Source organism: Rhododendron vialii, chromosome 6a (genome assembly GCF_030253575.1).
Source record: "Rhododendron vialii isolate Sample 1 chromosome 6a, ASM3025357v1".
NCBI classification, from domain to species: Eukaryota; Viridiplantae; Streptophyta; class Magnoliopsida; order Ericales; family Ericaceae; genus Rhododendron; species Rhododendron vialii.
The window spans coordinates 34,267,260-34,279,258 of record NC_080562.1 but is presented as its reverse complement, the minus strand read 5'-3'; the positions used below and the strand labels follow the sequence as shown (position 1 = coordinate 34,279,258).

Sequence of the window (11,999 nt, the reverse complement as noted above, 5' to 3'; positions counted from 1 at the left end):
CAAAAGTTATCGATACCATAGGCTAAGGTATCGATAACATCCTTGAAATGATCCCCCGAAGAAAATTGGTATCGATAACTCCAACAAAATGTTATCGATACCCTCAGGTCTGAACAACTTGTGGACCAAATGGTATCGATACCATTGAGGATGTTATCGATAACATTCTTCAAAACTGTAGATTTCAGGATGAGGCTTCAGCTTTAGCAAATAGCTCTCAGCACTTCACAGCTCTTCAGGATGAGGCTACATTTTAAATCTTTCTTTTACCTTTCCTTTACTTTAATTTATTTAATGAAAATAAGAAAGTACCCTCCATTTGGAAACAATGGCATTACCAGAATTTCAAGATTCCATTTAAATCAAAATGTCAACCCCCCACTTTTAGTGTAAAATGAAAAATTGCGCATTTTTCTCAAGAGAAAATGACTCAAAACATGACCTTGCTCTTCAAATAAAACCTTGCAACTTTGTAGTTACTCTTAGAAAAATTCAAAGATCAATTACCGCCATTTTTTATCTCGAAAATCGATACTTTTTCAGAAAGTCATTTTTCCATACTTATACAGATTTTTAAGGGGCCGACAGGGTCTCGAATACTTGGAAGCATCCGGAGCATTCCTTGGTGTTCAAACGCGCCTTATTTGCACGTTTTACCTGAAAACACTAAAAACACACCTTACGTGCAGTATCACTATAAAAGCTAAATAAACGCAAGTTAAAACAACAAAGAACGGGACTAGTCGCACCAAATATCAGCAATATTTGGTGCTCATCACACACCTTATATATATTAACGGCGACGGTGGAAAGCCACCGATCTAAGATCGGAAAACCCACAATCTGTGCTTCCTCTTTTTGAAACTCAGATCAGAAACCACCTCCCTCCATCTCTCTCTCCCCGAAATTGAAAAACCCACAAATCAAACTCCAAAATTGAAAAATCCACAAAAATCGAACCTCAAACCCACAAAGTAGAGCAGTTCACGACGATGATGATGTTGACGATGACGACGCTACTCAAGATCGGAGATGTCCGTCGACTCTGCGATTGTGAGATGAGTCTTTGCCGGAATATCTCGAAGTACGGCAACTGTTTTTACCTTCGCCGGAGCAAGCAGATCTAACTTGTCGGAGGCCGTCGCCGATCTGTTTTCTGGGAGAGGCCCTGAAGCGAGCCTTCCGTACTCGCTGGGTTGGGCGAGGTGGTCGAGCGAGGAGCTCAACTGGCGAGACCCAGCCGAGGCTGTTGGGAACGGGAAAAGGGAGTTTTCTCGCCAGTTAGACGTCGCCGGAGCTCTAAGCGAGCCTCCTGGAGATGCTCTAAGAGCATATACGCCAGTTGAGCTAAATGCCATTTTTAGTTCCTTTAAAGAAGAAAAATCCAAAAACCTGGCTGCACCGGATTAGGTATAATAAAATCTTTTTGACCTTTGCCACATTTTCTCGTTATTTTAAGCGAGCTACTATTCATCAATAGTGAATTTAAATATTATATTTTCACTCCAACTGTCTCTCATTTTTCTCACCCATTGATTTACATCCCTCTCCCCCATTGAATTTAATAGTATTTTATGGGATAGAGAAGATGATAGAGACTTTTGGTGCAAGCCTCAAAAAAAAAGAAGAAGTGAATATGTAAAATTGATAAAGGTCCATATTGAATAGGTATTTTAACCAACCTTGGTGTACATGCTTGATCTATATACACCGTTTTGTGTGTTTCAAGCACAATATTTTGAAAATTTTGCTATTCTTCATAAAATTATGCAAATAAAAATATATGACGCTTGTTAATAGACCATGGAGATAACAAAATTGAAGTAAGTAATAAAATGATTTAATTGAACACGATGATGCAGGTGTAGGTACATGGATTTGTGTTTGTAGAGTATTCGAAATCTCCAAGGGGTAACAAAATGGATAGGGAAGGTGATATAGGAAATTATTGATGTTCAACCAAATAAAAAAGGAAGCCGATAATTCCACGAACCCTCATAAAGAGAACCAAATAGTTTCTCCACTCCCAATCTACTTCATCTCCTACGTCTCTCCCTCTCCAACCATTCCTCGCATTAAATTGTCTAGAATAATCTGATAAATTTAGAAAAAAAACTAATAAAAATGCCAAATAATTAATTAATTTTTTGATAAGTGTCCAAATAATTAATTTAGCTCAAAGGCCCCTAATTAGGGGTCAAACACATCTCTATCATCACAGGGCAATGGCCAGGTTACGTTTGGAACCTGAAACTATTCCATGCGTCATATATATACTTTCAGTTTCCCTTTCCCTTTAGATCCAATGGTAGTATATCAGCAATGGCTATGATGCTTCCAAGCGGTTTGGGAGCATGATGCTCCCAATTGTTTCTAATCGTAGGATTGTATGAATAAATCTCAATTATTTATTGTCAAAATATCTTAGTAGTAAGTGTAGTCATACAATGCAGTAAGTGTAACCATATAATATAGTAAGTATTGTCTTACTAAATGGTACGTAAACTTTGTTTTTATGATAAGTTATATTGTGATTTTTTGACGGAAAATTGTAAAATCATCTTGTTTTTAACAAATTCACGTACACCTTACTTTTATGGGTGATTTTGATTTAACGATCGTGATTTACATATTCAATAATAGCATCATGATGATCTTGGTGGCTTGCGGGGTCTGATTCCTACGTGATCATAATGGTACTTTTATCATGGGTTTCCAAAGGAAAATTGGGAGCGGCTCGGTGATGGCGGCAGAATTACGGGGCCTGAGAGCATCCACATCTCCCTCACCACTTTGAAATGTTTTGACATTTTCTACAGTGACTCGTCTAACAAAAAGAGCCACTATTTACTCACTACTCCTTATTTAATTATTTCCCAGCCCCTTTTCATGGAGAGAGACAGAGAGAGACGTTCTTTCAATTTGGAGTCACCGATTAGAATGACTTTGAAGGGGTTTATCGACACCGGACAGATCTGTTGGATTTGGGGTTTTCAAGAGAGATTTTTTGGGGAGAGAGGTATCTCCTGGGTTTTAGAGAGACCACCTGGATTTGGGTTTCTCAACCCCTTTACACAACCCACGACGAAGAAGAAGAGATGCCCCTTTTCTCAGCATTTGGACTGCTTTTGTGTAGTAAACCGAAGAATAAAAGTGGGTCTTGCCCTCTCCTCAAAACCGAAAAAATAAAAAATGATGTATAACAAAAATGAAGAATTTTTGTATTTTATTTTTATTGTTTTGAAATAAGATTTTGGCTAGAAATATTTTCGTTTAGGTTAGAATTATTAACTTTTCATATTCAGTTTGATTTTGATTTCTACCTTTATTAGGATTCTTGGTCTATAAGAATTAGGATTTTATTTTAATTAATTAGAAAATATTTTTTATTTAATGCCGCTTGCTTTGGCATGATTTATTATTTCTTTTATAGTAGGATTTTTAAGATTAGGGTCTTATAAAAAGGGCTATAACCTATTCAATTATTCAACTTTTTAAAGTTTCTTATCAATAATATTCAAACTTTGTTTATTTCTCTTGTGGATTTAAGAACTGCCCGTGGCTACGAGTACCTATCATTCGTTTGATTAGTACGCAACTAATCTCTTCGTGAATTCCGCTACGTCAAAAAATGATTAAAGAAGATAAATGAAATATTTAATTGAAAAGAGAATAAGAGTAAAGAGCGTAATAGATCGACATTTTAAAAGTGGATATCTAAAGTAATAAAGTGATTTTTTGAAGTTTAAATTAATTCAAAATGTAGAGAGTCTGATGCGGATACTCTTAGGGATGGGCTCATGTTAGCTAAGGACACTACAACAATAACAACAACAACAACAATAACAGAACCCATATAATCCTCAATCATTGGGAGTATGGGCAGGGAAGAATTAGTGACAGATCTAACCTTTGACAATAGTCACAAAGTGGCTGCTCTCAGAATACAACTGAAATAGTGGTCCCCTATACATGTTTTGTTGCCGAACTATACCCTCAAATCAAAGCCCAAAATGACATCAAAGAAGGCAGACTTAGAGACCCAATTCAATTTTTGCACATATTACCATGCTTCCTTCATTTATAGTTTAGAGCATCGGTATGCACAATATGTTTGCTAAGGACACTAATTGTTCAAATATTGTTGTTTGCACAGATGCTATTGCAATGATGAAGGCCATTCAAGACCCAATAAGTCTATGTACACTACTTCCAACCACTACACCATTCAATATATTTTTTGTAGGGCCCACCTCGGGTCCCAAAAAAATACATAAAAATATTCATAAATTTTAAAATAATATATTAAGGGGCCCTGTAAAAAATCAGCTCTAACAAATATCGATAAGTATTATTTCTTGATTCGTAAGGGCGAAACTGCACAATTGAACAGTTTTGCTCCTACAAATCAAGAAATAATACTTACCGATATCCGTTGGAGCTGATTTTTTACAAGGCCCCATAAAATATTATTCTAAAATTTATTGACATTTTTCTGTATTTTTTTAAGATCCAGAATGAGCCCCACAAAAAATATAGTGGATGGTGTAGTTGATGGATGGTAGTGTATGTAGCATCTCTCTTCAGGACCGGAGAAAATCAAGTGCTCGTCCTCTTAGCAACTTGATTTTTTATTGCAGGTTCCTATTGGAAGGTTTCACGGAGGGGCAAATCAAGCATGATTACCGGGAGACTAATCGGTGTGTCGATATTTTAGCAAAAAATGCGCTCTCCCTATCATTGGGTTTTAGTTACTTTAATGTTGTTTCATCTTGTTTGTTATTTTAATTAAATACATACTCTGTAGGATTAAATACCCCCGACTTATTTCTATTTCATAATCTATGTTTCTCCGTTCACTACCAAATAAAAAATAAAAAAATCATGCTCTTATACCCCTTTGGAGCATGGCAGAAATTTTCCATACATACTCGAAAATCATCTCTCTCTCTCTCTCTCTTTCTCTCTAACAAACTGATTTGTAACATCCTCAAGAAAAGGCTACAATAAGTTCTAAATGCAGGAAAAAGACAAATGCCAATGAGGCCACACTCATTCATTTTGAATCCTCTAATCATCTCCCTTTTGGTTACAACTCACACAAGCCGTTAATTAACCACATGAAATAAGCATGGTCCCCGCAAAAGCTAGCTTCCACACATTCCATGTGATACAACCCTTCTTAAATACTCATTTAATCAGGTGTCAATACATAAACTAATTAGAGAGAGAGAGAGAGAGAGAGAGAAGGAGAGAATTAAGCACAGTATGAGAATGGAGATGCTCGTGAAGTGTTGGAGGAAATTGAAGAAGATGCTGACATTCCCAGATGGGAATTCCGATCATCATCGAGCAATGCCTTTGGTTGTGCCGTCTTGTGCTGTTCAATGTGATGAGCTCTTCCTAACATCAGGAGGAAAAAAGAAGCGGCTCAGAGATGATATGGATGTTGGTCCATTGGTTGCTGCTCATCTTGCTGCCCAAAGACATTTCAGCTTGAGGCCAAACATCTATCTTTGAGAGAGAGAGAGAGAGAGAGAGAGAGAGAGAGAGAGAGAGCATGTGTTGGCTCCAGTAGTACTTTGGAAATCGTATTCTGAGCTAGCTTGAGAATTTCGTGTTTGCAAGTATCACGTATTTGGGGAAATCAAATTTTTTTTCTTTTTCTTATGAACAATGAAATTTGATCTTCTTGCTTCTCTAAATACACATGAACATTTCTACAACTCATCCAAATGAATGGTGTGTAAATTTTTCAGTGCCGGGTGGGTGCCACGTGATGCCCGCTCGGCACATCCAGGCTATCCATTGCGGTTTTGGACGGCTCAAATTTAGAGAGAGTGATGGGATGAAAAGAGAGAGTTTCAATTTGGGCCGTCCAAAAGTGCATTTGATGGCCCGAATGAGTCAAGCGGGCGCCACGTGGGATATACCGACCCAGCACACACTCCTTTGTATAATGTTTTTTTTTTTTTTTGGTAAAAACCTTCGAATAATATTTTCAGAGGAATTAGCAATATATACTAAATTGCCGGAAAAAAAAAAAAAAAAAACCTACTTATGGATTCTACTTTAAGTTATCAATGTAGAAATACATGTGAATACGTGATTCGGGCCCGCTAAGTGCAAATCCTGTTAACAAGCATAGGCTTGTAACGTGGAAAAAACTTTTAATGCGAAACTAACAACGATTCTGATGTATTCACCGTACCAACATTTTACATATGGTTTACAGGATATGCAAATCGCATACAAATTTAAACCGTTCATTACTTGGTTAAGATTCGAACCGTCGATTGTCAAGATGAGTGCACCGCTTTACTGGGAGATGCTTCCATAAAACAGTATCAAGGTATGCAACTTTACAGAAACTTACTTAATTACCAAAAAAAAACCTCGACAGTGACTCACTCTGATTTGGATTTTTCCTAGTTTATATTCTCACTGAAGCCTAAAAAAAGGCAATGACAGGATCATATATACAACAACTTGTTTAGCATTCACAGCCATGAACATAATCGGCATGAGCATGGTCCTCTCTGTACGACAAGCTTGTCTCCCTCATGATTTTAGCGGCAGTCCAAGCAACATCTTCACGTCGTTTACATCGGCGAGAGCGCGTCTTGACCACCGTAGCTGAGGAAGAGAGGAAAGTCGTTCGGAATGCTTTCCATGTTATACACGGGTGGAGTCGATTGCCCGTAGTGTGTTCTCGTGGGATGCGCCTGGAGCTCATCAAATTGCACCTGAGGCGCATAAAAACTACACAATATGTCAAACTTCATGATGAGCTGAGTTTGTTCTGAATACTTTCGAACTCCGATTTATGCGTGGTTTGAACCATTAAAAAGTTTGTTAAATCTACTTTTAACCCCAATAGTTTGGATACTAATTTATTTTTACATCAAAAGATATGACCATTTTATCCTCAATTGGTCAAAAAACAAATCATTTTGATAAAATGCTCACATCTCTATCTCTTTAAATCGGATAAAGACCTATTTAAAAATAATTTTCAAAATACTAGAAAATTGTTGTATATATACAACTATAAAAAATGGTTGTGTTTGGTTGAGAGTTTAGTTTAGTTTAGTTTTGGTAGTGGGTGGAGAGAGAAATAGAGTAATGATTGAAGATAGGGATAATGATTGGAGAGAGATAGAGAGAGATGGGAAAGTAATAATTGAAAAAATAGGGTAATGATTGAAGAAAAAAATAAGGTAATGATTGAAAACAAAACTAAAACTAAAACTAAACCGCGAAACGAACAAAGGCAATAAACTTTAGTTTACCAAAAAAAAGGGATAGAAAGCAAGCCACTACAAAAATCCTCCAAATACTACCACCCCTCAACCACCAACACTATTACCCTAAAACAATCCCACCACCGCGTCACTTCACCATCACTTCACTGAATGAAACTTATTGTGGTCTCTAGTTGAAAAGGTGGGTCTCGCACAAGTAACTGACGTCAGATTCAGGGTCTTCATTGGGTTCTCTTACCAGGTACATTGCATTATATTGAGTATGATATTCCAAAACACAAGAAAAAGAGGTACGAATAAATAAATTTTGAACAATTAAAACCCTTAATTAACTTGTAAAATTTACAAAGACAACGGTAACTCTAATTTTCGATGCCAATGAACTGGTCATTTGTACGTGGTAAAGATACCATAAGAACATATTTTTTGCTCCGTCACCCGCTGTGTTCGTGTCTCTATTTGTATAAAATTCTCATGTCACGTGTCCATGTTCATAACAGAGCTCAACGGCAATGGTCCAGCATCATGCAACAAACAAGGAAATCGTTCATTTCTGAATATATCTTTGTATTAATCTGAACGCAAATTATCTGAGGTTGTGTATGGATCATGAATTTGTGGTGGTTTTCCAAAATATCAAAGCTCCGCATGAAACAGTTTTATTGTCTATTATTACTCCATGACGAAGCATTTGGCCCATGCTTTTCTCATCCTCATGCCTGAGATTTCGTTGATGCTACGATACTGAAACGAAAAGTTCCTTTATTTTAGAGGTTACACTAAATGTGTGCTGGAATTAGAACATGTGCCTTTATGTTTTTTTTTTTGGAAAAAATAAGAAATTCATTAATTAATAATAACGTGCGAGGTTACAACCCACAGTGTGCAACTATTATGATAAAATAAGAGTAAGGGCCTTATGCACACCGACAACACGCAATAACAAAAAGGAACCACCAGCGAATAATGATATATATACAGTTCGAATCAAGTCCACACCCTTTCGGTCCGCACCTCCCTTTTTCTGATCGAATTTCGATAATCCGAGCCGCCTAATGTGATCAGAATGTGATTTTAAAGGTATCCGTAGGCAATCGGCAAAAAATTGATCGGGAAGGACTTCATCCGAACTGTTTTTTATTGAACGATTCAATAAAAAATTGCTCAAATCAAGCTCTTCTCCGTGTTTTTTTTTGCCGATTTCTCGTGAGTACCCTTAAAATCACGTTTTGAACACATTGAGCGGCTCGGATCATCGAAATTCAATCGGAAAAGGGGAGGTGCGGACGGTGCAGACCGTAAGAGGTGTGGACTTGATCGGAACTGATATACATATATATATATATATATATATATATATATATATATATATATATATATATATATATATATATATATATATATATATATATATATATATATATATATATATATATATATATATATATATATATATATATATATATTGCGTGAAGTCCTTTCCGGTCATTTTTTTGCTGATTTCTTACGAGTACCCTTAAAATCACGTTCTGATTACATTGAGTTATTTGAATCATCAAAATTTGATCGGGAACTTTGGGGGGGTTTTTTAGAGGTCCCCGGAACCGTCCAGTTTATATATACACACACTAGCAAATAAAGATAAGATGAGACCATGTCGAAGGTGCGCTGCACGCGGCACGCTTAGCCTAGATAAACAAGTGCGACAATGGTTCAATAGCGACGAGCTTTTCCACATAAAATGACCAATAACCAACCCATAGCCCGTTAAAAATTTTCAATTATACTCGACAGTTAGTTATCGAAATTGAGATATATTTTCAGCATCCAATTACCGAAATATAATATTTTTTCAACAGCTATTTACCGAAAATGTATGTTAGGTAGTTGTTTACCGAAAGTTGAACATATTTTCGACATGTAGTTACTGAAATATAATCTTGTTTTCAACAGCTATTTACCGAAATGTTATTTATGATTTTCAACAACCATTTACCGAAATGTAGTGGGCTATGGGAGAAAATAAAGGTCTGCGAATAGCAGCGCCCTAGTTTTTGGGCGCCGCTATTCGCAGCCCTCTATTTTCTCCCATTGTTCGTTAAAAATTTTCAATTATACTCGACAGTTAGTTACCGAAATTAAGATATATTTTCAGCATCCAATTACCGAAATATAATATTTTTTTCAACAGATATTTACCGAAAATGTATGTTCGGCAATTGTTTACCGAAAGTTGAACATATTTTCGACATGTAGTTACCAAAATATAATTTTGTTTTCAACAGCAATTTACCGAAATATTATTTATGATTTTCAGCAACCATTTACCGAAATGTAATGGGCTATGGGAGAAAATAAAGGGCTGCGAATAGCGGTGCCCTAGTTTTTTCCACCTCTATACACAAAAATTACCTCCGCCCAAATTACTCATGTGCCTATCCCTGCTAACATCTTTGCTTTCTTCTTTTTTTGAACCTCTTTGCTTTATTCTCATCCAATTGTTTTTTTGTTGAACTTTAATTTAAAGGTAAAACATAAATCTTGAGGACATAAATCATTCTTAAAAAATTAAAGGTCCGTAGTCAAATTTAACAGTAGTAAAATTTTCGTTGAAAGCACAAAGATTAAATGATACTGTGAGTAATAATTATGGTATACTGTGAGTTTTTTCAACTAAATGATCTATCCCTAGTGAGAGAGATGCGTAATAATTATGGGATATGTACTATGAGTTTTTCATGTCATAGGTCTTATATAATTGTATGAAATCTTGTTTGCAAAGTAATTAGAACACCAGCCTAAATGATGTTTATTTAATTTTGGAATTTTTTAGCATAGAAACTCAAATAATTGGAAAATTAGATATTCAGTTGATTTTGATTTTGGAAAAAAAAAATTCTACAATGAGTTCTATAGTAACATGCATGACTTGTATTTCCGTAATTCATTGATTTTTTTCAATACAAATTAAGCAAGTATGATTTTGGAAAAATCAAATCATATACTAATTAGGAAATTGAAAAGAATCACAGTTAATCGTGTTGTGTCGTATTTGAGTCGTGTTGATTTGGGTTAACGTGTCAATTCAGAAAATTAAACAGTTACTATGTCCTTATCCAGTTACACGAGTCAAATTTGTGTTTGTCCCATTTAATTTTTGTGTTGCCGGGTCGTGTCGTATTTGTATCGTATTAACAGATAGTGTGACTCGTCTCCGGAATTTCCACCCTGCTGGGATAGGCAGAGGAGTAATTTGGGCGGGCGTTAGTTTTTTTGTGGACAGAGGCGGGAAAAAAACAATTGTTTTAGTGTCAACAGTGAATTGGAGTGGAATAATTACAGTTGAAGTCCTAAGAAAATACAGTTTGCCACATGGCATATTTTTTTGTGAAGGGCCGGGGGATACCAGGTCTTTGGTATACCAGTGATACCAAAAAGTTTATCTGCATGCAGATTCGGTCATCATAGAACCTAGCTAGCATGCATGTGTGTTGGAACATGCTTTTCTCATCCTCACGTACCCTGTGACAAGAACATATAGCTTTGACGTTATTGTTGTCCAAATGTGTGTTGGAATAAGCTGAAGTGCGATACATGACTACATGCACCACATGAATACTGGGAAAAGATACAATATTAGTGCCATCATCAGCTAGAAACTCTTGAAAACATTTTCCCACCTATCTGAAAAATTAGGTCTGTTTGTTTTAGATTTATTTTTTAAAGCATTCATACCACTAGAAATCGGCTCTTAGTGTTTTCCAAGTCATTGATAAAATATGAGAGGAAATATTTTATTGAATTTGATGATTAAAACTATCAATGAGGCCTCTATTTATATAAGGGGAGGTAGTCTAACTATAGAAGGGAATCATCCTAATTATAATGAAATCATAATCAATTATAATCAAAATATATAAAACCAAAGGAATCATATAATATCGTAATCATATCCGGATATGATTATGATATTATATGATTACTATATTCTAACATCTCCCCTCAAATTCAAGTAGGCCTACTAACCTAAGTTTAAAAAAGCCAAGAGAAACTTAGGAGCAGTCAAGCCAAGCTAAGAGAAACTAGGAACAACCAAGCCAAGAAAAACCAGGAGCAGCCAAGCCAATAGAAAATTTGGACAACCAAACAACAGCCATAAGCGAGAAAAGCCACGAGAGTAGATATTTGAGGTGAAATTTGAATGAGCAAGCCAGTTATATGTTACTAAGAGTGCTCGGCGGACGGCAACAAAGTTTAGGCTGCTCGCCGAGAGCAAAAATTTCATAGGGCCTAAATCTTATAACTCTGATACCATGATAAAATATTATTGAATTGGATGATTAAAACTATATATAAAATGGGGAGGGAGCCTAACTATTGAAGCAAAACATCCTAATTATAATGAAATTGTAATCAATTACAATCAAAATAAAATCAAGAAAATCATATAATATCGTAATTAGGGCTACAAAACGAATAAAACTGCTCACGAGCCACTCTAGACTCGGCTCGGTAAAAGCTTGACTCGACACATAAATAAATAAGCTCGAGCTCAAATTATTGGCTCGTTTAGTTATCAAGCCAGTTGAGGCTCGGCTCGAGTTGGCACGCAAGCCAAGACTTAGTAGACTTTTTACGTTAATTACTACAACTAACGTTAGCATTTTTAGACCCCGATGCAGAATTCTTACAAAAATATTATTACATGTTATTATTATTCTAAAATTGATATTA

The 11,999-nt window shown here is 35.9% G+C and overlaps 1 non-coding gene across 1 annotated transcript; it reads right to left on the bottom strand.

Annotated features, from left to right (window-relative positions):
• Positions 1-3,973: 3,973 nt before the first annotated feature.
• LOC131331639 (small nucleolar RNA snoR100) lies at positions 3,974-4,083 on the bottom strand. Its single transcript, XR_009201448.1, has one exon. It is a non-coding gene; the product is annotated as a small nucleolar RNA snoR100 (small nucleolar RNA).
• Positions 4,084-11,999: the final 7,916 nt, after the last annotated feature.